Below are 25,712 nucleotides of genomic sequence, written 5' to 3'. Positions count from 1 at the left end.
GAGGTGGATCAGGCTGGTGATAAACAAAGTAAAGAACATTTTGATGGGCATTATTTATAGTGGTGTCAGTATTTGCATTTATACACTCAGATATTTTTGTGAATTAAGTTAATTGATTGTCAGAGCTATTTTTTGCTTCAGCCTGGTAAAATTTGACTAAGAATTAAATCTGATCTCTGTTCAACTTGGTAGTCCAACACTGAATTGGAATCCTTAAGCAACAGGAACATAGAGCCATTATATCACAGATTTTACATGTTTCTTAAAATTTGTTTGTTGGTAAGAGTTTTCAGATGTCGCTTGAAATCAAAATGCATGTTCTCCTCACTGTTCTCTCTGTGTTCTTAAGGTGATGTTGGGAGAATTTTTTGTAAAGATCATAATTTAATTCTTTGGTGCAGGTCATTTATCCATTTTCATGGCCAGTATGTTTGAACATTAATTACTAGTGATTTAGTAAAGAGAAATTTGTTTTCATTCAGTATAATAGGGCTATAGATTCAAAACAGTGTTTTGTTGATCCTTATGCCAGAATAAGGTCAAAGTTGAGTTTTGCTACTAAGAACTGTCTTTTTTCTGTTGTTAAAATCATGATTTGTATGAAATTTTACCTTGCCTTATTATAAACAGTTATGGTTGCTTTCAAGTATGTTTTGCTAATTCAAACTTTGGGACAAATAGTTTAATTTCAAGTTATGTGTGTTTCAAGTGTGAGATGTTTGAAAGTACTGTATCCTCATAAACAGTTCAGTAATTTCTTGTGATTTTTTGTGATACCAGCTGCCGATCCCCAGTAAACCTCAGAATCCTTCAGGTGACAAAGAAACCTCGATTTTTTTTTTGTGGAAATGAAGTAGTACGATTCTTTGGGTAATTTCTTGGTTAACTTTGGAAATCTTTTTTCAATCGTAATAATTTGTGCCTGTGCTACAACCTCGCATTATTATGGTACACTTTTAACCAATAAACTCCTTGTTTAAGACAGTAGTCTGATAAGAACTGACTGCTTTTTCGTTCCCATTATTAAATTATATCAAAATGAATAATTAAAAATGATGATTTAGATGTTCATTTAAAGGTTTACAAACAGTGAAACAATGCTGCAGTAGACAAAAACATCTCTTTTCTCCTGCAATTAATTAATCGACAGCATTCTTTTGATGTGTATAGAGCTTATGGAATTGAACCATATCCCAAATTTTCCTCATTATATTCCAATGATCCAGTGCATTGTTTGATCTTTATTGATGTGAAAAAATAATATTGACTGAAGACCAAGGTGAGCAACATGCATAACTCACACATGCTAGCCATCTAAATACAGTACTAAGCCGAGTTGTGATTGGTTGAGAGATAATGATATCATCGAACATGGGGGATTAGGCCCACGGCGACTTTGAACCTAAATTACTTTTTTAATGTTTGAGTAAACGCCCTGAAACTTCAGAACGTTTTCAGAAATTTAACTAGGAAAAATTTGATGTGGTTGATTAATGTTGATTGACTTTGTTACCATGGCAACCCACTTTTGACAGGCTTTTTTTTAGAAAATCTTTTTTTTTTAAATGAAGAAAAATCACTTTTCTTCCCATAACTTCTATGTTTTTAGCACATGTAAGTGTTTCTTTATTGGCTTTAGTTACTTTTCATTCAATTGTGGTTGTTCTAGTCTCACTGTCATAGCTTTTATACTGTCTTGAGAAGTTATTAAGGGGTGCCAATTCCCCCCCCCCCCCCTTCCCCCCTACCCGGCCCCAGAAGAAAAAAAAAGAGCCCAGTCTAGATTGGGTTATTGACCAAAACTTTTTCAATAAGATGAAAACTGTTTTACTGAATTTGATTTTTGACTAAAAAGTTTTCCGGAAACTGTGTACTTATTTTTCATGGCCATTGCTTATTTGTCCTCAATAAATTTCTTGTTTGAATTTAACTGTTTTCTAAAGAGTAATAAAACTTTAACTTTGACGAGGTTACATATACTTTGTAAAATGTCAAACATTCATCCAAGCAATATTTATTGTTTTTCTGTTTTTATCTCTAATGTAAGAGAAAATAAATAAATAAGTAAGCTTGGATTTGTTGTAGGAATCCATCAGAAGGTGGTGTTTAACCATTTTAGCATTTATGTCGTTAAGTTTTTGAAAATTTTTTCTCGGGAAATTGCACTTTTCAAATAAAAGACAAATGACGTCAAATCCAAAACATAAGTTTAACTTGAAAGGAAAAGAAAGTTGTACAAGAAAAATAAATGAATAAAAAATCACTGGGGAAAACAGCAAACCCCCTTTAGTTTAGGACAGAATCACAAACAGAAAATGATAGAAGACAATTAAGGCAGGTCAAAATTATTTAAAATTGTTTGTGGGCTCTATTGATTCCAGCAAATCCTGGATAGACGTTTAAGTTAAGTGTGTTTTATTTAAAGATAAAATGTAAATTAAATGCAACGACAAATTTGCACCATAAAATTTATCTTAGGCAGTCAGATGTCTTTGTAAAAAAGTTTTTCTGTGTAGCTCAAATATCTGAGAAGAGCAAGGAAGTGGGTATAAAAAAACAGAAGTTGAGAAAATTAAACCTGTGATCAAACTGAAGTCCATTTCAGTTGATATTTTGCTAATTCTCAATTCAAAGTTTTCCCCAATTTTTCAGTTTCATCTACAGGTTTTTATAATTAATTAAGTGCATAGTGATTTTCAGTGAAAAATTGTAAGTTAGCTTGATGCTTTTTTAGCACAGTGTCATGGTGTTAGGTTGTGCTGTAGCTAAAACTGTTTCATCAAACATTTCAAATCTTTCATCCCAGCTAGCACTTGCAAAAAAAGTAGAGTATAGTACTAGTTTTATTGAACAGAACAACAAATTTGCACCATAAAATTTATGTTAGGCCGTCAGATGACTTTGTAAAAGATTTTCTGTAAAATAAGAGCAAGGAAGTGGAGCGTTGAAAAAATAAACTGTCAAACTTCAGTCCTTTAATTTTCAGGTGAAATTTTGCCAGTTTTTAGTTCAAAGTTTTCACAATTTTTCAGTTTCATCTACAGGTTTTTAATATGTGGTGATTTTCAACAAAAATTGTATTGTGGTGTGAGGTCGTGCAGGAACTGAAAACATCACAATTTCATTTGAATGGTCACAGTTTAGGATTTCAATCACAGACTCAAAGTTAGAACCACCTTGTACATCATAATAAACAGCACCACAGGAAAGTACTGCTCAGTAGCTTTCGTTTTAATGGTGGCACTTCAGGATTTCATCCACAGACTGAAAAGTTAGAACCACCTTGTACAGCATAATAGACAACACCACAGGAAAGTGCTACCCAGTAGCTTTCATTTGAATGGTCACACTTCAGGATATCATCCGTGCACTCAAAACTTATAACCACCTTGTACAGCGTAATAAACAGCACCAGAAAAAAGTTTTGGTTAGCATGCAAATTTTGAATTTCCTTGGCAGAATTTTTCACTTTCCGGTAAACTTTTCTTGTGGTTATAAACATACGGATTTGACGATCGCAGCTAAACGTTTTAGATTCCTGAGCTTTCATCTTGAACTAACAGTCATCCCTCCGTTCAACATTGCCTCTTCACCTGGGAAGAAAGAAGGCAGTCAAAATTTCTCTGCTTATAGATTTGGCTTAAATTCTAATCCAGCTAAAGTAAATTCTATGGTTATAGCGTTTTGTTTATTGGTGAAAATTCCTTGTTTTTCACTCGTTGTAAATGGTATCCAAAAAAAATTGTGTGCTCATACAAATTGATAGGGTTAATAACGACACTGCAAGCACCAAAATATTTGATTAAATTTCAGAATGAAGTTTTGGTTTCAGCCCTTCCTCCATGGTAGTCAAGCTGATGTTTATTGAAATTTTTTTTATGCTAAAAAACTAATTAATTAATTAATCAATCAAAAATACCGCTAATTCCAATACAAATACTACATGATTTATTGGCCAGTTCTGAATTTTTGATGTCCAAAAGTTGACTGCATTGCTTATTTTTATGCAGGATATAAGGGACCCTTGGATGCCAGAATTGAGCAAGCACAAAAGTCAAGTACAGTCACCTTGAACTGAAAGTAAAGGTAGGGGGAACTTATTTTACTTAATGTTAATAAGTAGCACAAGAAAAGACTTTTGAATTTGCTCTACAGTTGGTTAGGGCTTAGATACAGGTGCAAAACACTTTATGGTTAGAGTATAGAGCTTATTATCATGTGTGGTCAATGCTAGCGAAAACATTGTTTTTCCTTCAAATTCCTTAACCAAACCGTCAAAATTAATTTTAATACTGACCAACAAACATAATTTTCATTCTAAGTTTTGTATGCTACAAGTTATTGGATTGAAACTAAATCTGCTCAGAGGTGCTATTGCTCTGCATTCAGCTGTAGGATCATGTAGACTTATTGTTGCATAAGGACTTTATAACGAAGCTATTCTGTAAATTTCATTAAGAGTTTTTAAACACAAAAACTTACAGTACAAAAGGTGATGCATAAAAACAAACCAAAATGATTAAGCCTTTGATTTCTGACTTGAAAATAGTCTTTAAGGTGCAAATTTCCTTTCAAAACTTAAAGAATTTCTTAGAAAGGAAAACTAACAAAGAAGAAAGCTAAGCAAGCGCACATATTTTGACAAAAATTAATGTAGTCCATGTTTGTTTACTTGTTGTTTTGTGACATCATTTCTTCTGAACGATTTGGTCAACACAGCATTCAGTATAATATAAAATTGTAGTTTTTGTAATTTCTTTTTCCATCTTTTATACCAGCTGGTGTGAACAAACTGAGCTACATGTGTTTTGTATATCCAAAAAGTGTCATTCAGTTCATCACAGTTTTTTCGAAATTAATTTTTTCATTTTTTTATGCCTTTAAAAAAAGACAGCTTTATTTCCACCAGCCAGTGGAATGTTAGGGCCAAAAAAGCAAGGAAGAAGAAACACTTGGAAAAAAATGTTTCACTAACGATTAATTTGATTCCAGTTATTCTCTTTCTTGTTGCGATATCCTCAAGATTACTTAATATTCATTCCCAAATTAGGTAAAAGAACCTTCAACTCAGATAATTTATAGCAGACAGAAAATGAAGGCAAAACTAAACAATTGCTTTGTGCATCTAAACTTAAAGCCAACAGAATACAAAACAGGTATAAATTGTCTTAAATCAGGATAACTATGCCTGAGAATTTCTCCTATAGTCAGCATTAAATGGGAATTAGAAAGGAAAAAATAAGCTAGAAAAGTCTCACACAGCAACCCAAAACACAAATTAAATCCCATGACAATCACTCTAAACAGACCTCTGATACTTCTGGGCACAAACCATTTACCAAACAGCAGTCTTTTAAACAGTAACTCTCACCACGACATTCACATTAGACAGACTACTGCTGACTACTACTCCTGAGTTCAAACCATTTTCTAGATGGCAGTCTTTTAAGGACTACTCTCCCCCAGAGGATCACACTAGACAGACTACTGATACTCCTGGGCTCAAACAATTTACCAAACAACAGTTTCCAACGACAACTGTCACCCAGACCATTTAAGTTAATATGGTTTCAAACCGTTAATTGCACCAGACAGACGAGTGAAACCATTGAACTGCTCCTCGTCATCTTCATCGTCAAAAATCATGTCGAGAATTTCTTCTCCCAGTGATTCGTTATAGTTACAAGCCATAATTTTTTTGATGACTCCAAAAAGGCGAAAATTGAAAACTGTAAGCTGAGTGAGCGGATTTGTCTCAGGACTAGATAAACACACAGAGTAAACTCTTCAACAACTAGAATTTATTTAGCAAGAAACAAAAATTTATACACTTTGAAAACATGCAAACGTTTCGCGTAAGGAAATGACGATACGTTCAATTCATTCTTGAAGCATGAATCAAAAGACACTCCTAAAATGAGCGAGCACATTTGGCGAAAATGCTCGATGCTCGATTGCTTACCTACGTAAAGGAATGTCCAACTACGCAGCACGTTCACAACAATAAGTCTTGCCTTTTGCCGTTAAATCTTTCCTATATCTCAATTCTTCAACCAGAAGCATTCTTCAAAATTACAACGCTTCACTTTAACAACAAACGGCGATTTTCAATGGGAAAATTCAACGTGAAAACTTCGAGCTTGCCTTTCGCAATGTATGAGAAAATTCTAGCTTGAAACCTGAGAAACACGTTGGAATGTGTCAAAAACAACATTCCTCAGGCCCCGGATGAGAAATTCGCTTTTGAACAGAGAACTCTCTCAAATACGCCAAAAGGCGTATTTGGTACCACGCGGACAGTCACGCAATACGCCAAAAGGCGTATTTGGTAACCAAAGGGTTAAGGATCACTATTCTCACCCAGACAATCACAGTAGACAGACTATGGATTTTCCTGGGTTCAATTCATTTACTAAACAACAGTATTTTAAGGAATACTCTCAAACCATTTATTTAACAACTGAATCACACTAATATGCAGTCACAGCATTCAGTTTAAAATTATTTTGCACCAAGAATTCTAGGCAGTGATAGTTTAGTTCAGGGTATCAGTTGTTTATGTCGATCAAAACACAAAATTGTTGGTAAATTTCATCAGTTTTAAGTCAATGTTTTCCTTTGTGGTTAAGTTTCAGTGAAAGGTTTAGTAGAGTAGGCAAGTGATTTTTCAGGAAAATTGTTGGGTCATTTTGCGAGCCTTAAGGATTTCACCCACAGACCAAAAACATTTAACATGACACAGAAAGTTACACTTAACATTTATTTGGCTGCTATAAGTAACACTTAAGGATTACACATGCTTCAGTAGAACACTTTGGTTTCAGGAAAATATAGACTACCAGGAACCATGAAATGCCCACTATAGCTTTGAATGCTCACCTTTAAGATTTCATGCACAGACTCAAAACTTGAATCACCGAAAGTACTGCTCAGTAGCTTTCATTTTTTTTTTTTTTTTTTATTGTTTGCAAAATCACATTACTTACATTACTTACAGTACGGGCTATATATATCACTAGACAATACAGTATTCTACCTACAATACATGCTTACTGGTTACTTACGCTACTGAACAAAACAGGACTCTACTTACAATTCAATACATATAGCCTTAAACATAACAGTAACTAGAAAGCAAGTAAGAAAAGGATGAAAAAAATTGTGCGTTTTCGCTAATTTAAATTAATTTCAAATTTCCCATTTTTCAACTTTCCATTGTAAGATTAGCGCTGACTTCAATTCTAGAATATTTGGGGGTTTTTCTAACATTTTACATGAGTAGTAATATTTCTGAGTTTGTACAGTAAGGATCTGGAATTTTCGCATTAATTTTGAGTTAGTATTCGGGGGTGGATCATAGTCTTTAAATAGGTACTGTAGTTTAGATGGAGTAAAATTTACTTTGTGCTTATTATTAAACCATGTTAAGGCTTCTTGAAAGAGTTTTTGGCCTGCAGGGCACTCCAGAAATGCATGTTCCAAGGAATCAGCTGAATTACAGAAAAAACACTCCTCATTATCTGCTATTTTAAATCGTTTGAGCTCTTTTTTGGTCAACATTTGGTGTAACATTTTAAAGGAGAATTGTCTCAGTTTGTTGTTAGTAGAGAGGCGAGGTATATTTTTGAATAATTTTTGCCATTTACATTCTATATCGGGGTATTGTCTGGCCCAAAATTTTATGGCTGTTGGTGTAACTTTTGCTTTTTCTTGAAACAGATGATAATAGGCTCTACATTTCATTTTTGAAAGTTGAATCGATTTGTCCCTAGGTAAGTCAAATATATCACAATCATCAAGAATAAAGTTCATAGGTCTGGGTGTAGAAGCTGCCCTTGATTTGAGGTTTGCTGGAATTGATGCAAGGATTTGAAAATAGTTTAGAAAATTAATTTTTATTTTGTACTTGCGATTAAATTCTTCATAAGTTAGCTTTCATTTGAATGGTCACACTTTAGGATTCCATGCACAGACTCAAATGTTTGAACCACCTTGTACAGCATAATAAACAGCACCACAGGAAAGTATTGCTCAGTAACTTTCAAGTGAATGGTTATACTTAAGGATTTTATCCACAGACTCGAAAGTTAGAACCACCTTGTAAAGCATAATAAACAGCATCACAGGAAAGCACTGCTCAGTAGCTTTCATTTGAATGGTCACACTTTAGGATTCTATGCACAGACTCAAATGTTAGAAACACCTCATACAGCATAATAAACAGCACCACTGAGTGAGGAAAGTGACTGCTCTCTTGTGGCTGACATAAGAGGTATTCTGTTGTCTGAATCAGTTTCTGATGCACAGTGTATTTATTCCTTGCTCTGTAGTGCATAGTACCAGTTCAAATATAATACATTTCATTGCCTGATTTTGTAGTACACGTAGACATCGTTGACAAAGTTTGGCTCTTTTCTTTTTATTAAGGATCAAGTTTGTCATTCAAAGTTTCAGTTGTTTTACTATGGACAAAAAGATTTTAGGCTGAAGGAGTCTGGCTGTTTTTGCAACTTTTGTTTAGGCACAAATTTTTACTAAAAGCAGTAATTATGAAAATCGTATTGGCAAGGATGTTTGGTTACTAGAATCCGTTTTTCTTGGAAAAGATCTGAGATTATTTTATTTTTATAATTTTTTGTTTGTTTTTTTATTTCCATTTGAAAGTTTTGAAATGGTTTTTTCAGTGAATATTGAAGGGTATCAGTTGTTTACGTTGAAGCACAAATTTAATTAAAATTCATTTAGCTTCAGTGAAAGGTTTAATAGAGTAGGCAAGTGATTTTTCAGGAAAAGTGTTGCATATTTTTTTAGCCTTAAGGATTTTACCCATAGACCAAAAACATTAGAAACATGACACAGAAAGTTACACTTAACTTTTACTTTGGCGGCTGTTTACAGTTTAGGATTACACATGCTTCAGTAGAACCAATTTATTTTCAGGACAATATAGACTACCAGGAACCATGAAATGCTCACTATAGCTTTGAATGCTCACCCTCAAGAGTTCATCCACAGACTCAAAAGTTAAAACCACCTTGTACAGCATTATAAAGAGCACTACAGGAAAGTACTGCTCAGTAGCTTTTATTTGAATAGTCACACTTAAGGATTTCATCCACAGACTCAAAAGGTAGAACCACCTTGTTAAGCGTAAAGCATAATAAACAGCACCACAGGAAAGTACCGCTCAGTAGCTTTCATTTGAATGGCCACACTTTTGTATTTTAGGCACAGACTCAAAAGTTAGAACCACCTTGTCCAGCATAATAAACAGCACCACGAGAAAGTACTGCTCAGTAGCTTTCATTTAAATAGTCACACTTTTGGATTCTATGCAGACTCAAAACTTAGAACCACTTTGTGCAGGATAATAACAGCACCCCAGGGAAGTACTGCTCAGTAGCCTTTATTTGAATGGTCACACTTTAGGATGTAATGCACGTACTCAAACGTTTGAGTCACCATGTACAGCATGATACCTAAGCTGATGATTTCTTGTTAGCTTCAACACATGTTTTCTAGAATTAGAATTTTTTGTGCCGTCATTTAATTTAAGTTTTCTACACGAAGCCTCCGTGGCCCAGTGGATAAGCTAGCACTTCTTGACTTAAACACGTGACAGCCTCTCTGCCGTCGTTTAATTTAAGTTATGTTTTGATTTAAGACGAATGGGGTGAAGGGTTTCAATACCAGCAACCGGCAGTTTTACTTCTTTTTTTTCTTAAACTTAGATTTGCATTTTTCTTTTTTTTTCTGGAAGATATGATTTTTTAAACCAGGAATTAGTATTTTTTTTTTTTTAATTTTTTAATTGGTGCACAATTTTTTTTTTTTGCACCAATTTCAAAATTAAAGTTCAAAAATCTCTAATTCCTTGGTAAGCAATATCTTCGGGAAAAAAAAAAGAGAAAAGAAAATCTAAGTTTAAGAAAAAAAGAAGTAAAACGGCCGGCTGGTGGTTGGAACCCCCCCTCCCCTTTCGTCTTAAGCCACAACACAACTTAAATTAAACGACGGCAGAGAGATAGGCCGTCATGTGTTTAAGTCAAGAAGTGCGCGCTTATCCACTAGGCCACGGAGGCTTCGTGTAATAAAGAGTCGTCAAATTTACCTATAGGTTGGTTCTGGGTTTATTGTTTTCGGTGAACCATTGTTTCCGGCGAATGCTAATTAGCGTTAATTAGTCATTTTTTTTATTCATAGTCCGTGCAGAATGTTGCACGCTTTGAAAGAACAAAACACAACGTAAACCGCAAGAAAATATTAGAATATCAGACAAACGCGACAAGAAAAGCGCGAAACATCGGACTGAAATATTGAAAACAGCGTATTTCCAAAAATATTACGTTCGCTTTGCTGGAAATTTAAAACAAGTTTTTGGTCGTGTTTGTAAAATATATAACTAGCAGTGCGTAGGAATTGTTACCTTCATAATTTAAAGAACTGATTTGCTTGGAAAAAATCATGTTATTTATTTTGAGTTCTGCATCTGTTTCAGGTACGCTGTCGTTCATCTCAAGTTAGTTTTACGCGATGAAGACGAAGATGAGAAAGGAAAGAAGGCTGCCAAGTTAACTGTAAATTATGGCGAAACGATTTTCAATCCCGAAAGTTTCGAAAATATCGCCTTTACAGGGAGTACAGTAGCTTTCGTTTGAATGGTCAGGCGTTAAGATTTTATCCACAGACTCGAAAGTTAGAGCAACTTTGACTGTTCAATGTGTCTTTCATCTGAATGATTACACTCTAGGATTTCGTGCACAGAATCGAAAGTTAGAACCCTATTCAATGATTTGCCGTTTTTATCCAGCATTCTAAAATAGTAGTTTTCGAACGCTGTATTCCAACATTCTAAAATAGTAGTTTTCGAACGCGGTATTCCAACATTCTAAAATAGTAGTTTTTGAACACTGTACTATTACAGTAGTTTTCGAAAACTGTATTCCAACATTCTAAAATAGTAGTTTTTGAACACTGTATCCCAACATTCTAAATAGTAGTTTTTGAACACTGTATTCCAACATTCTAAAATAGTAGTTTTTGAACACTGTATTAAAACTGTACTATTACAGTAGTTCACACTGTATTCCAACATTCTAAAATATTAGTTTTTGAACGCTGTATTCCAACATTCTAAAATAGTAGTTTTGAACACTGTATTAAAACTACTATTACAGTAGTTTTTGAACACTGTATTACAGTAGTCTAAAATACTAGTTTTGAACACTGTATTCCAACATACAGTAGTTTTTGAACACTGTATTAAAACTACTATTACAGTAGTTTTTGAACACTGTATTACAGTAGTCTAAAATAGTAGTTTTGAACACTGTATTCCAACATACAGTAGTTTTTGAACACTGTATTAAAACTGTACTAAAATAGTAGTTTTTGAACACTGTATTTCAACATTCTAATAGTAGTTTTGAACACTGTATTACAGTAGTCTAAAATCCAAATAAACGTTTTGTTCTTCTTGATTTTTGTGTACAGTTCAATGCGGGAAAAAATGTGCTGTCTGTTAGATATAAGAAACGGACTCGTTTAGAAACGTTCGAAGCAAATCTCGCAGCCAGTAATTTTCCACAAAGTATCATGTTTGTATTGCAAAGAGTATTATTTTTTCCGCCGTACTCAACTGACTAAGTTCGCTCGGGAGTTTTCTTGAAGACTTGCTTTGCTTACCTAAACCTTGCGTTGAAAAGACTTGAAAATTCAAGGTACGTGAACTAAACTTAACTTCAACAAGAGCCTGTGTTCACGTACCTTGAATTTTCAAGTCTTTTCAACGCAAGGTTTAGGTAAGCAAAGCAAGTCTTCAAGAAAACTCCCGAGTGAATAACGTCAACATTAACACTGAACTTAGTCAGTTGAGTACGGCGAAAAAAATACTCGTTGCAATACAAACAACACGAAAACCTTGTGGAAAAAATTACTGGTCGCGAGATTTGCATCGAATGTTTCTTAACGTATCCGTCTCTTTCAGCTAACAAACAGCCAAAGTAGTTGCAGAAAAAAAAAATCGGACCTACATTTTGCCGCAGCGCGAAATTCAAATTTTAAGTCTCAACCAATATATGCTTGGACCGAAAAGTTAGCACCCTAAAAATTAGGCGTTCTCGAAAAATTATCGGAAAAATCCGCTAAACTTAGATTAGGATTATTTACGTAATTTCTAATGACAGTAAACGTGTTCACGGTGATGTCGGCAGCATTCATTCCCTCCTTCTTCAGCTCCAACTTGAGATGGACGCACAACTGAAAGAAATAAACTCCAAATAAATGACACGGATTCAATAGTAAAATTTTGACAGCGCACATGCGATTCTGTTAATCGATAAGCAAAGGAAAACGAACGCTTTCGTTTTCGAGGTCATGTATTCTTTTCCCAACGCGCACTTTGAAGAAAAATTTGCTTGGATAACCTGACGAATATTCAACGATAATTTTTAGCAGCAAATGTTGTTTTCGTTTCGTCCTTTTGTTTTCTCTGTTACAAAGCGTGCAAAATTCTCTACGGACTATGAATAACATATGACTAATTAACGCTAATCAGCATGTCGGAAACAATAGGACCGGGAGAACAATAGACCCAGAACCTACCTCTAGGTAAATTTGACCCCTCATAATTACACGAAGCCTCCGTGGCCTAGTGGATAAGCGTGCACTTCTTGACTTAAACACATGACGGCCTATCTCTCTGCCGTCGTTTAATTTAAGTTGTGTTGTGGCTTAAGACGAAAGGGGAGGGGGGGTTCCAACCACCAGCCGGCCGTTTTACCTCTTTTTTTCTTAAACTTAGATTTTCTTTTATTCTTTTTTTTACCCGAAGATATTTTTTACCAAGGAATTAGAAATTTTTCAACTTTAATTTCAAATTGGTGCAAAAAAAAAATTGTGCACCAATAAAAAAAATTAATGAAAAAAATACTAATTCCTGGTTTAAAAAATCACATCTTCCGGAAAAAAAAAAGAAAAGAAAAAAGCAAATCTAAGTTTAAGAAAAAAAGAAGTAAAACTGCCGGTTGCTGGTATTGAAACCCTTCACCCCATTCGTCTTAAGTCACAACATAACTTAAATTAAACGACGGCAGAGAGGCTGTCACGTGTTTAAGTCAAGAAGTGCTTGCTTATCCACTAGGCCACGGAGGCTTCGTGTAGAAAACTTAAATTAAATGACGGCAGATACACGACAGTCTAAGTCAAGAGTCAACAACCAATTAATCATGAAACTGTCTACACTAACACAATAAAGGTTCAACAAACATCAACTTGACTTCCACAGATGAAGGGCCGAGCCAAAAACGACTGAACTAACCTCTAATACTTTTGTTCATAACCAGGAAATTAAGCTCCTTTTTTCCTCTTAAAGTATAAGGAAAAATTTCAAGTCTTATTTCGGTCGAAATCAAAGTTACAAAAAATGTTGTAAAACACCAACAATAAATCATCACCTAAAACGCATCAGCTTAGATATCATGCTGTGCAAGGTGGTTCAAACTGTTGAGTCTCTGCATAAATTCCTAAAGTGTGATCATTCAAATCAAAGCTACTGAGCAGTACTTCTCTGTGGTACAATTTATTATGCTGTACAAGGTGGTTCTAAGTTTTGAGTCTGCATAAAACCCTAAAGTGTCACCACTCAAATACAAGCTACTAAGCAGTACTTTCCTGTGGTGCAATTTATTATGCTGTACAGGGTGGTTCTAACTTTTGAGTCTGTGCATAACATCGAAACGTGTGACCATTTAAAAACAAGCTACTGAGCAGTACTTTCCTGTGGTGCTGTTTATTATGCTGTACAAGGTGGTTCTAACTTTTGAGTCTGTGCATAACATCCAAACGTGTGACCATTTAAATACAAGCTACTGAGCAGTACTTCTCTGTGGTGCAATTTATTATGCTGTACAAGGTGGTTCTAAGTTTCGAGTCTGCATAAAACCCTTAAGTGTCACCACTCAAATACAAGCTACTGAGCAGTACTTTCCTGTGGTGCTGTTTATTATGCTGTACAAGGTGGTTCTACTTTTGAGTCTGTGCATAAAATCCTAAAGTGTGACCATTCAAATGAAAGCTACTGAGCAGTTCGTTCCTGTGGTGCCGTTTGTTATGCTGTACAAGGTGCTTCTAACTTTTGAGTCTGTGGATGAAATTCTGAAGTGTGAACATTCAAATCAATGTTACCGAGCAGCACTTTCCTGTGGTGCTGTTTGTTATGCTGTACACGGTGGTTTTAACTTTTGAGTCTGTGGATAAAATCCTAAAGTGTGTACATTCAAATCAAAGTTACTGAGCAGTACTTTCCTGTGGTGCTGTTTATTATGCTGTACCAGTAGGTTCTAACTTTTGAGTCTCTGCATGAAATCCTTAAGTGTGACCATTCAAATGAAAGCTACTAAACAGTGGTCAATTATGGTGCACTAGGTGGTTCTACCTTTTAAGTCTGTGCATAAAATTGAAACGTGTGATCATTGAAATTAAAGCTACTGAGCAATGCTTTCCTGTGGTGTTGTTTATTATGCTGTACAAGGTGGTTCTAACTTTTGAGTCTGTGGATGAAATCTCAAGGGTCAGTATTCAAAGCTATAGTGAGCATTTCATGGTTCCTGGTAGTCTATATTTTCCAGAAAATAAAGTGGCTCTGCTGAAGCATGTGTAATCCTAAACTGTGACCAGCAGCTAAATAAAAGTTAAGTGTAACTTTCTGTGTCATGTTTCAAATGTTTTTGGGCTATGGGTGAAATTGGGAAGGTTCAAAAAAATGACCCGACAATTTTCCTGGAAAATCACTTGCCTACTCTATTAAACCTTTCACTGAAACTAAATGAATTAGACTGAAAATTGATGAAACAACTGCTCAATACATAAACTAAAAATTTGTGCTTAAACATAGACAACTGATACCCTTCAATTTTCACTGATCAAACCATTTCAAAACTTTTAAATGCAGACAAAAAACCCACAAAAAATTATAAAAATAAAATGATCCCACATATTTTCCAACAAAAAGGGATGGATTTTAAATATTTCTGTTCTTAGCAAACATTTGTGCCTAAACAAAAAGTTACAAAAATAGCCAGACTCCTTCAGCCTAAAATCTTTTTGTCTGTACTGAAGCAATTCAAAGTCTAAATGACAAACTATAACCTCAATAAAAAGAAAAGAGCCAAACATTGTCAACAAAGTCTAAATGTACTACAAAATCAGGCAATGAAATATATAATATATATTTGAACTGGAACTGTGCACTACAAGCCAGGAAAGTCACATTAATAAGTACACTGTGCACCAGAAACTGATTCAGACAACAGAATACCTCTTATATCAGCCACAAAGGACCTTAATACTTTAGTAAATAAATCATTTTCTTTCTCCAATGTCCCTGCAAGCAGCCAAACTATCACTGGGCAACAGTAACACAGCCTAGAATTATTGGTGCAAAATCATTTTAAACTAAATGCTGCAGCTACCTAATGTGATTCAGTTGTTTATTAAATGGTTTGGGAGTAGTCCATAAAAAGACTGTTGTTTAGTATAAAATGAATTGAACCCAGGAGTATCAGTAGTCTGTCTAGTGTGATTGTCTGGGTGAGAATAATCCTTAAAAAGACTGTTGTTTAAACAATGAATTAACTCTACGAGTGTCCATCGTCCGTTTGCTGTGATTGTCTTGCTGGGAATAATCCTTAAAAGGCTGTTGTTTGGAAAATGGTATTAGCCCAGGAAGCCTGTCTGGTGCAATTAATGGTTTGAAGCCACAAATATCAATAATCTGTCTGGTGTGATTGTCCTTAAATGGTCTGGGTGAAGGTAGTCCAGGAGAATCAGTAGTCTAATACCTAGTGTGATAATCTGGGTGAGAGTTGTCATTAAAAAGACTGTTGTTTAGTAAATGGTTTGAACCCAGGAGTATATGTCTAGTGCGACTGTCTGGGTGCAAGTTATCCTTAAAAGATTGTTGTTTAGTAAATGGTTTGACTGCCCAGAATTTTCAGTAGTTTATGTAGTGTGATTGCCTGGACCATAGTTCATAGAAAGACTGCTGTTTACTAAAATTAGTGGCTTAAACGAACAATTATCAATAATCTATTGGGTTTGATGTCCTTAAATGATCTCAGTGAGAATTGGCCTTGAAATGACTGGCATTTAATAACAGATTTGAACCCGGGAGTATCAGTTGTCTGATTAAAGTGATTATCTGTGAGAGAATAGTTCGCTAGAAATCAGTGGGAGCTTTTTTTAATGTCTTTTGGGTTGATGTGTGTGTGGCTTTCTAGCTTATTTTGTTCTTTCTAATTCACATTTAATACAATAAATTTCCAGACCTGGTAAAAGATGTCAGGTTGTCATAAATTTCTGTTCCATGTGAGTATTCCTGTTAGTGCCAAGTTGTGCAGGAAAAATTCTCAGGTGTACGTTATCCTGATTTAAGACAATTTATACCTTTTTTTTGTATTCTGTTGGCTAAGTTTAGATGCATAATGCAGTTGTTTACTTTGGCCTTCATTTTCTGTCTGCTATATCTGATGGTATTTTTTGATAAAACGGCTTTTTTCTGAAATATCTTGGGTTTCACCACATTTGGAGCAAAGGTTCTTTTGCCTTATTATTTTGGGAAATAATATAAAGTAATCTTGAGTTTATCATAATGAGAAAGAGAATGGCTGGAATCAACTCAAATTGATTGGTAGTCAAACATTTTTATCCGAGTGTTTCTTCCTCCTTGCTTTTCTGACCTAACACTCCACGGGCTGGTATAAATATAGCTGTCAAAAAATTTGACAAAAATTAAAAGAAAAAAAACTGTGACAAAATGAACAACACTTTTCAAATCTGCAAAACATATTTAGCTCAGTTTGTTAAAACCAGCTGGTATAAGAGATGAAATTGGAAAAAAACCCCACAATTTTACATTATGCTGAATGCTATGTCGACCAAATTTTCAGAAGAAATGATGTCTCAAACAACAAGTAAACGAACACGGACTACATTAATTTTTGTCAAAATATGTGCGCTTGTAAGCTACAGAAACAAGGAATACTTAACTTTCTTCTTTGCTAGCCTTCTTTTGTAAGAAATTCTTTAAGTTTTGGAAGGAAATTTGGACCTCAGACTATTTTCATGTCAGAAATCAAAGGCTTGGTCATTTTGGCTTATTTTTTGCATCACATTTTGTAGTGTAAAAAATTTTGCATTTAAAAACTGTTAATGAAATTCACAGAATAGCCTCATTACAAAATCCTTATGCAATGATAACAATAAACATCTACATGATCCTACAGCTGAATGCAGAGCAATAGCACCTGTAAGCGGATTTACCTATCAATCAAAAACTTGTAGCATAAAAAACTTAGAATGAAAATTATGTTTGCCAGTTGGCGCTTAGAATTAATTTTGACTGTTTAATTAGGACTTTGAAGATAAAACTTGACAAATAAATGTATCCGCTAGCATTGACCACACATGGATTATAAGCTCTACTGTAACCATAAAGTGTTTTGCACCTGTATCTAAGTCCTAACCGATATATTGTACAGCAAATTCAAAAGTGTTTTCTTGAGCCACTTATTAACATTAAGTAAAATAAGTTCCCCTACCTTTACTACCCGTCCAAGATGACTGAACTTGACTTTCTGTTTTTGTCTTTTTTTCTTTTTTCGCTTGGTTAATTCTGGCGTCCAAAGGTTCCTTGTTTCCTGCATAAGTTTAAACAATGCAGTCAACTTTTGGACATCAGAAATTCAGAACTGAGTCAACAAATCATGCAGTATTTGTATTGGAATAGTCTATTTTTGTTCTACTCATTTATATTAAGTAAAATAAGTTTCCCCTACCTTAAATTTCTAGAAGTTCAAGGTGACTGTACTTAATGAGTTTTTTTGCTTGCTCAATTTTGGCATCTAAAGGTTCCTTGTTTCCTGAATAAAAATAAATAAACAAAGGTGACCAGTGGTGTCTATTTGGGTACATGGGCCAGGAGTCCACGTGCTCACAGAATATACAATGTTCTTACTGTGCAGGCCTAAAGCCAACATTTGCATAGCGGTTTTTTGGCGCCAGGAAGCTTCTGTTTCTGCCTCCCTTCCCCACTTTGTCTTTTCCACTGTTTTATCAGTGTGATGGGTGCCTGTCTTCCCTTGAGGGCCTGGGGGCTCATGGCTAATTTGCCACGATTTGCCAGCCATGGGAGCGGTCTCAATCTAGGAGCTGGCTGCCAATAGCGGAAGCTCCTGGATATCGCAGGCACCAACTTCGACTTAGCGATGCGGTTGTTAATGCTACTTATTAATATTAAGTAAAACAAGTTCCCCCTACCTCAACCTTCTGTTCAAAGTGACTGTACTTGACTTTCTTGCTTGCTCAATTCTGGTATCAAGGTGATGTACTTGACTTTTTTTTTTTGTTGTTGTTGCATGGTTAATTCTGGCATCTAAAGGTTCCTTGTATCCTGTATAAAAATAAACAATGCAGTCAACTTTTGGACATCAAATAATTCAGAATTGGCCAATAAATCTGACATGCAGTATTTTTATTGGAATCAAATGTTTATTTATTAATGAATTTTTCACCATCAATAATGTTTGCAACACTGTCTATGCTGAACATCTGTCCCAGCAAAAAATATACATGTATTAAATTTTTTATTTTATTTTTTTCCCAGCAAGTTATTCCGTGTGAATTATTTTAATGGAATGAAATGAACAAACAAAAACTCCCCAGGGAATTCGTTTTTGCCAACAGAGAAAAACCCACTCTAATTTAAAAAGACAAACAAAACAAAAAAAAGTTAACCTCCAGAGTTAACAAAGTAAATTTGCCACAATAGCATCTGTTGCTTGGAAACTATTGACAAAGAAACTGTTGTATTGAATAATGACAAAACTCAGCACCTATCTTCCAGTCAAGTTACAGTCTATAGCTAAAAATAATGACAGCCACACTCAAGACTCCAAAACTATTGCAAGCCTTTTAAACTCATCTGCTTTAACATCATTTACAACTGTCACAGAAAACTTATCCATCTCATGCTTACTGCAAATTTGTTTCAATGTGAACCAAACATAGCACTCAGGCCTTTGGTATAACAGCTTTGAAATAAAAATTGTCACCATGTAACATAACAGGAGAAAAATTTCAACACATCAATTTGATTTCAGAAATGTTTCACCCTAGCTAGTTACCATTTTAAAATCTCCTGGAAAATGGAGCAGCACACGATGTCTCTAATTAATGAGGTGAGAATTTAATACAATTTTAGCCATTCACAAGCTATGATTAAATAAAGTCTTATAATAAGACAGCTGTAAACAAGAATCCCACCCAGTTAATTGGTCCACAAAAATCAATTTCTCAAGATATCACTATTCATAATAACCACTAACCTAAGGTTGTGGGAGTTCTTCTGTGTCTGTCCATCCATCTCTCCATCTGTCTGTCTGTCCATGCTTCACACATCAAGTACTTTGTTTTCATGACATATATGTAATGTGATCAATTCCTGCCAAATCATGAATCAGATCAGAAAATACTTGCATGATTGTGCGTTTCCTTAGGAAGTGCATTGGGGAGGAAAGAATTAATACATGAGAGACTATTGCAGTTATACATTTCTGCAGGTTTCTTTCTGCAGCTGCATAAGTTGTGTAGACAACTTAACTTTCGTTAAAATGCATTCCTTTTACATCCAACCAATATCCCCAGGAGTAGCAAGGTTATTTAAAAGGACCCTATTTTTTTACTGCAATATTCAAACCTGCATGGTAGGTACTAGAAAGAGGAAAGGGGCAATCGGGCACACGCAAAGTATGCATGGAGAGAGAGTACACAAAGTCTAACTGTAACTTTTTCCTGTAGTTAGTAATCCCTGAAGAAGTCAGGCCATGCCTGACAAAAATATGTATCTATTATATATCCCAGTCATCCCGAGTCAGACTTTCCTCGTCAGCTGTTAATGAAGTTTCTAAAATTTCCTGACAAGATCCATTCCGAGTTGTTTTGTACCTCATTATGAAAGCGAGGCTAAGTGCAAAGTTTTCGTTATGAAAATTAGTTTTCATGTATGCAAATAAAACTAATTTTCATTTGAAAAGTTTTGCACTTAATAGCCTCGCTTTATAGTGAGGTTCACAGCAACTCAGAAATGGCCTATTGCATTGTTCAGTTTAGCGGCTACTAGAAATTTACAAATATTTAACAACCCAGTTTACAATGGGAAAAATTTGTTTAGTTTACATTATTTTTCAGATAACCCTGCTCTTCATCATGTAACACAGTTTGTAGTTGTAGAAAAGTGTATTCATCTGATTTCCATGGAAAGCAAATTTATCTGTGAATCTGACTTAACTGAATTTAACAATAATTACACAGGATGCTTGCAGGGCAGGCCGTGTCTAGGTTTTGGTCGGGTATCTTTTTTTCCTTCGTCGTAGCCACAAGTCTGCACATTAATTTATTCATTAAATTCTGCCCTCTCCTACTAGGGATGTTTATTCATTAAACGAGGATTAAATTCTCCTCTCTCTCCTTGTGGAGGACATATTGTTTACAAGTTTCGGACTCAACTACGCCGTTTTCAAAAAGAAAATTAACCCTTTTGAAGAGGCAAATGGAAAGAATAACTTCTAAGAAGCACGCGACAGTTAAAATGGTGGAAATTGGAGAGTTCCTGGCGAAGGAATCACGCTTTGTTTGACAGTCTTAGAACCACAAAGTGCGTAGGAAAGGTAACTGATAAGCATGACGTTATGAGAAAGTAATTTTGTATGATTTCTAGCAACACAACGATAAATTATCACGCAGTCTTTCTAAACAAAACTATTCAATTCTTTCAATTGCGAAGGGAGGATAGTTATAAAAATTAATGGTTTGATTGTCAAGATTTCGTGTTCATTTACGAAAACTTTGTCTGTCTTTAATTTTTGTCTTCAATTATAGAGTCAGTCATTTTTGTCTTCAATTATAGAAATTTGTTTAGTTCACATTATTTTTCAGATAACCCTGTTCTTCATCATGTAACACAGTTTGTAGTTGTAGAAAAGTGTATTCATCTGATTTCCATGGAAAGCAAATTTATCTGTGAATCTGACTTAACTGAATTTAACAATAATTACACGGGATGCTTGCAGGGCAGGCCGTGTCTAGGTTTCGGTCGGGTATCTTTTTTTCCTTCGTCGTAGCCACGAGTCTGCACATTAATTTATTCATTAAATTCTGCCCTCTCCTACTAGGGATGTATTGTTCTGATTGTCTTCAACAAAAGCGGCCCAATGAAAATCTGTTATTGGTGTGTATATCACGAGAGAGGGGACCCTCTCATCCCTGCCCGTGTGACGTCAAAGCATCATTTGATTTATTCATTAAACGAGGATTAAATTCTCCTCTCTCTCCTTGTGGAGGACATATTGTTTACAAGTTTCGGACTCAACTACGCCGTTTTCAAAAAGAAAATTAACCCTTTTGAAGAGGCAAATGGAAAGAATAACTTCTAAGAAGCACTCGACAGTTAAAATGGTGGAAATTGGAGAGTTCCTGGCGAAGGAATCACGCTTTGTTTGACAGTCTTAGAACCACAAAGCGCGTAGGAAAGGTAACTGATAAGCATGACGTTATGAGAAAGTAATTTTGTATGATTTCTAGCAACACAACGATAAATTATCACGCAGTCTTTCTAAACAAAACTATTCAATTCTTTCAATTGTGAAGGGAGGATAGTTATAAAAATTAATGGTTTGATTGTCAAGATTTCGTGTTCATTTACGAAAACTTTTTGTCTGTCTTTAATTTTTGTCTTCAATTATAGAGTCAGATATGTAATCTGGCCCGGGTCATGACGTTTTCCCAAAAACAATTTCCAGTATGCTCTCGAATAATCTACAATGATGTAATGCAATAGATAAATAGGAAATATAAATAGCCCCGCCGTGAGTCAGATATGTATCTGCCCCTGTCATGACGCTTTCAGAAGAAATTTCCGGTATGATCTTGAGCACCGTAACGCAATATTTCAATTGCGAAGGGAGAATAGCTTTAAAAATTTGTGGTTTTATTAGATAGTTAAAAAAATCTGCGAAGCATACAATGGGAATAAATGAGGCCACATTAAGCATCTTGTGGAAATGCCATTAGAGGCATCTTGTTGGTTCATGTGCCAGTGTGTGTTCAGTGAGATATCAGAAGCAAGGGGGGAGTTTGGAGAGCACGAAAGATGCGCAAGAGTTGCGCCGAGAGCAACTCTAGCTTCTTGAGTGCTCTCCAAACTTCCCACATGATTCACATCTCGATGAATGCACAGTTGACGCATGAACTTATAACATTTTCAATGCAGTAGTTTAAATCTTTTTATTGAGGCATTTGTTTGCTGACGTTATCACCGTGTACAAAGGGAATATGAACAACGCATGCGCAATTGAATTTGATCACATAAATTTACTTAAGCTAATATGTTACAATGCAAATTGAAACAATTAACTTGGATAGTCTTAATTACCTCTTATGAAGACTAGGTTTTGTCCGTAATACTATAGAGTCTTGTACACACAGGCAATTTACTGGCTGCAGAAACCCTAACAAAGGTGCCCATTGAATATTGATTGTTCACTTGGCTTGGAGTCATTTCATGTATGTCACCTTCTTGACCTGAAAAATGTCAAGGTAGAAATCACATTAAATTTTCAGTTGAAAAATACTTTGCTTCCCATGAAAGCACGTCCCGCTAAGTTCTCATTACAGTAGTCACACTTTACAATTTCATCTGCTGCAGACTAACACAAGTTAGAACCACCTGGTACAGCATAATAAACAATAACACTGGCAAAAACATACTGTTCAATTACTTCAATTTCAATGGTTACACAGGATTTCACCCCAAAAAAAACAAGGCAGAACCACTTTGTACCACAGAAAAGTACTGCTCAGTAGCTTTCATGTGAATGGTCAAACTTTAGGATTTCATCCACAGACTCAAAAGATAGAACCACATTGTGTAGCAAAAATTATACCAGCTTTATTGTTTCAGGGCTAGAATCCATTGTATCGGCTGATCATGTGAGTCTTTGTAGAGCTTTATGGTGCCAAATGGTCACTCTTAACCCCAACTAGACTGGAAGTGGAGGGATTATGCCTGCAGCAACTTTGAACCTGAATAACTTTATTATTATTTGCACAAACTCCATGAACCACAGTCAACCCAAGGAACCATCAGTAGAGGGCGTGTAATAGTTAATTTCTAGTGGGACAATGACCTTTGCGTGCATCGGTATTGGGTTGCAGGTGGCTGTTGAGAATTTTAAACATGTTATAAGACTTTGTATGGGGGGTAAATATTGTCCATTTGGAACTCTAAACAATGCTTAAGTTAAAATTTCATTAAATAAAACGCACAAAACTGACTCACCTCTGGTGTATTCTTTTGTGTTTGGGGGTTATTTCACTGTTCTGGGCATTATTTGAAATCACTGTTATTCCCAGCCTCATAAGAGGGAGTCAAGGCTGCACGCTTGGATTTCAACCATAGTCTGCTCAGACAGTTTGCGCCTCGAAAATCCATCCAAGCGGCAATTTTTTCATGCACAGTTTAAGCCCCATGATTTCCAAACCTCGGTGAATGCGTCATCATCAAAAATCCCCACATACTTGACAGGAAATGATTTTCTACACCCAATACCACAATCATTTCTTTCTACGAATGCTGGTGATTTTTAAAATGGACATGGGGCTGGGTCTGACGTCAAATTAGCTCTCTACCCGGAGTGGTACCGTTATTTCATGTACAATACTTACCCCATCCCCACTGCTGCATCTTGACCAGCTACTATGTACAAGGTTGTTCTAACTTCTGAGTCTGTGGATGAAATCCTAAACTGAGTGTGACCATTCAAATAAAAGCTACTTAGCAGTACTTTCTTGTGGTGCTGTTTATCATACTGCACAAGGTGGTTCGGTAAGACTCCGTCACTGCTCCATGCATCAACTATGTAATACTATGTATTTGTGACTAATGCTCACTGTGTGTTGAAGAGGGCTAACATTTGTGTTGTCACAAAAGCACATGAATATACTCAGTTCTCCGACTAAATAGTTAAAACCACCTCATGTCGCAAGGTTTGCCTTCAAGTTACTATCAAAACGGCATATACTTGAAAAAAGTTACAGAAACATAGTTGAATGAAAATATTTTTAAAGCTTACCTGATTTGCAGTACAATGTCTGCCGTGGCCAGTTCATGTCACCCCAGCGGCGTAAAAACTTCAACATAATGTTATGGACGAAAGTCTTCGATAACAGCGATAAATTAAAGATTACTTTGAGTAAAAGTTACGACTAAAAAGCGAATAATTTTCGAACAGCTCGCATCTCAACGTTTAAAAGTTGCACGTGGCGGGAAATATGGGAAGAAAAATATGAATAAATTAGTCATCTTCGTTCCCAGGACATTTCTGTCACAAATTTTCACGGGAAACCCTGGGAGCAATGTTTTTAAAATTAGTGTAAGGGACTGGTCATAAAGTACAGGGGGGGGTGGGCTGGAAAAAAAGGGGGGGTGGGTCACTGTTTTCATGCATGTAAAAAGGGGTGGGCTAGCAAAAACCATGCATCATTAAAGGGGTGGGGCACATAATATTTTTGCACATGTTTTGCATCAAATGGTGCCTTTTGCCAGTAAAACTGTGAAATGTATTAACAGTAAAAGCACAAATTATAATTGTGTAGTTTCAGAAAATATCCATCCCCCATCACAGAGGGAATTTATAAAAGGACGCCCTACCGCCAGGAACTTCCAAGTTTCTTTCATACAATCTCTGTAATTTTGTTCTTTCTCTTACCACCATCCCCTCCAGAATCTTGAATTCCCTCCATGGGTGGGGTAAGGATATTTTCTGGAACTACACATTCTATCAAGAAAAGGGCAAGTTCACTCGCATCCATTAAAATGAACAACTATGATTCCATGTGGTTATTAATGATACATATTAGATGCACATTATCTTCTCAAAATCATTTCAGGTATTTCAACAAAAATAGATCTCATGCAATGATAAACTTCAAAAACAAGACTTTGTGCATGTGTGCTCCTTCCTCTATCATACTTGTCCTCTAATTTGTCTAGTTTTATGTATAGTCTTACCTTTATTTACTAGGGGTGGGTCATTTCATTTTTTACCTGAAAAATATGGGTGGGCCATGCATTATTCTGCAAAAATATGAGGGTGGGTCACACAAAACTAGCCTTCGTAAAAATGAATTTTTCCAGCCCACCCCCCCCGGTACTTTATGACCAGTCCCTAACTTTGAAAGACTAGGCTGCCTTGATGAAACACTCTTTTTTCCCTTAAGTTCAAAACAATTCACTGCTTCTGTCGAGCGAATAAAATGCAACCTTCGGAATGAAAATTCATTAAGCCTGGTCTTTGAAAGTGGGTAACCAAATTCCATAGCTTGGTGATGTGGAGTTCAGTAATTTTTTTGGGTGTCAGTAAAACGCGGGGTCGGGGTCGGGGCCGGGGTCGGGGTCGGGGTCGGGGTCGGGGTCATTTTTTTCTTTTTTTTTTCTTTTTCTTTTCACTTTTTTTTTCTTTTTTTTTTCAACATCACAGGTCATTTGTGGGTCAAATAAGGATTAAAGCCAATATAAAAAAGTTAAGTCTCTAAAGCTTTATACTAGCTTAGGATAGGTCATCGGTGACCGACTCGATGTAGTTCCGTATTGGTTCCGT

At 35.6% G+C, this 25,712-nt stretch overlaps 3 long non-coding RNA genes across 6 annotated transcripts; 1 reads left to right on the top strand and 2 right to left on the bottom strand.

Moving 5' to 3' along the window:
* Window positions 1-4: 4 nt before the first annotated feature.
* LOC146481940 (uncharacterized) lies at window positions 5-11,417 on the top strand. Of its 4 annotated transcripts, none has more exons than XR_014864393.1 (4): window positions 5-62; window positions 4,011-4,086; window positions 10,499-11,074; window positions 11,109-11,232. It is a non-coding gene; the product is annotated as an uncharacterized LOC146481940 (long non-coding RNA). The 4 variants fall into 4 exon arrangements; XR_014864391.1 differs by lacking the exon at window positions 5-62 and adding an exon at window positions 11,351-11,417 and having other exon boundaries at window positions 3,871-4,086; window positions 11,109-11,144; XR_014864392.1 differs by lacking the exons at window positions 5-62; window positions 11,109-11,232 and adding an exon at window positions 11,245-11,367 and having other exon boundaries at window positions 3,872-4,086.
* LOC146481939 (uncharacterized) lies at window positions 11,167-18,374 on the bottom strand. The gene is made up of 4 exons (XR_014864394.1): window positions 18,316-18,374; window positions 17,835-17,918; window positions 11,342-12,258; window positions 11,167-11,271 (listed from the first exon to the last, which is right to left on the bottom strand). It is a non-coding gene; the product is annotated as an uncharacterized LOC146481939 (long non-coding RNA).
* Window positions 18,375-22,498: 4,124 nt separating this feature from the next.
* On the bottom strand, window positions 22,499-24,483 carry LOC146481938 (uncharacterized). Its single transcript, XR_014864228.1, has 2 exons — window positions 24,186-24,483; window positions 22,499-22,635 (listed from the first exon to the last, which is right to left on the bottom strand). It is a non-coding gene; the product is annotated as an uncharacterized LOC146481938 (long non-coding RNA).
* Window positions 24,484-25,712: the final 1,229 nt, after the last annotated feature.

Source organism: Pavona decussata, unplaced genomic scaffold (assembly GCF_977016875.1).
Source record: "Pavona decussata unplaced genomic scaffold, jaPavDecu1.1 SCAFFOLD_48, whole genome shotgun sequence".
Classification (NCBI taxonomy): Eukaryota; Metazoa; Cnidaria; class Anthozoa; order Scleractinia; family Agariciidae; genus Pavona; species Pavona decussata.
This window is presented reverse-complemented; position numbering and strand designations above follow the sequence as displayed.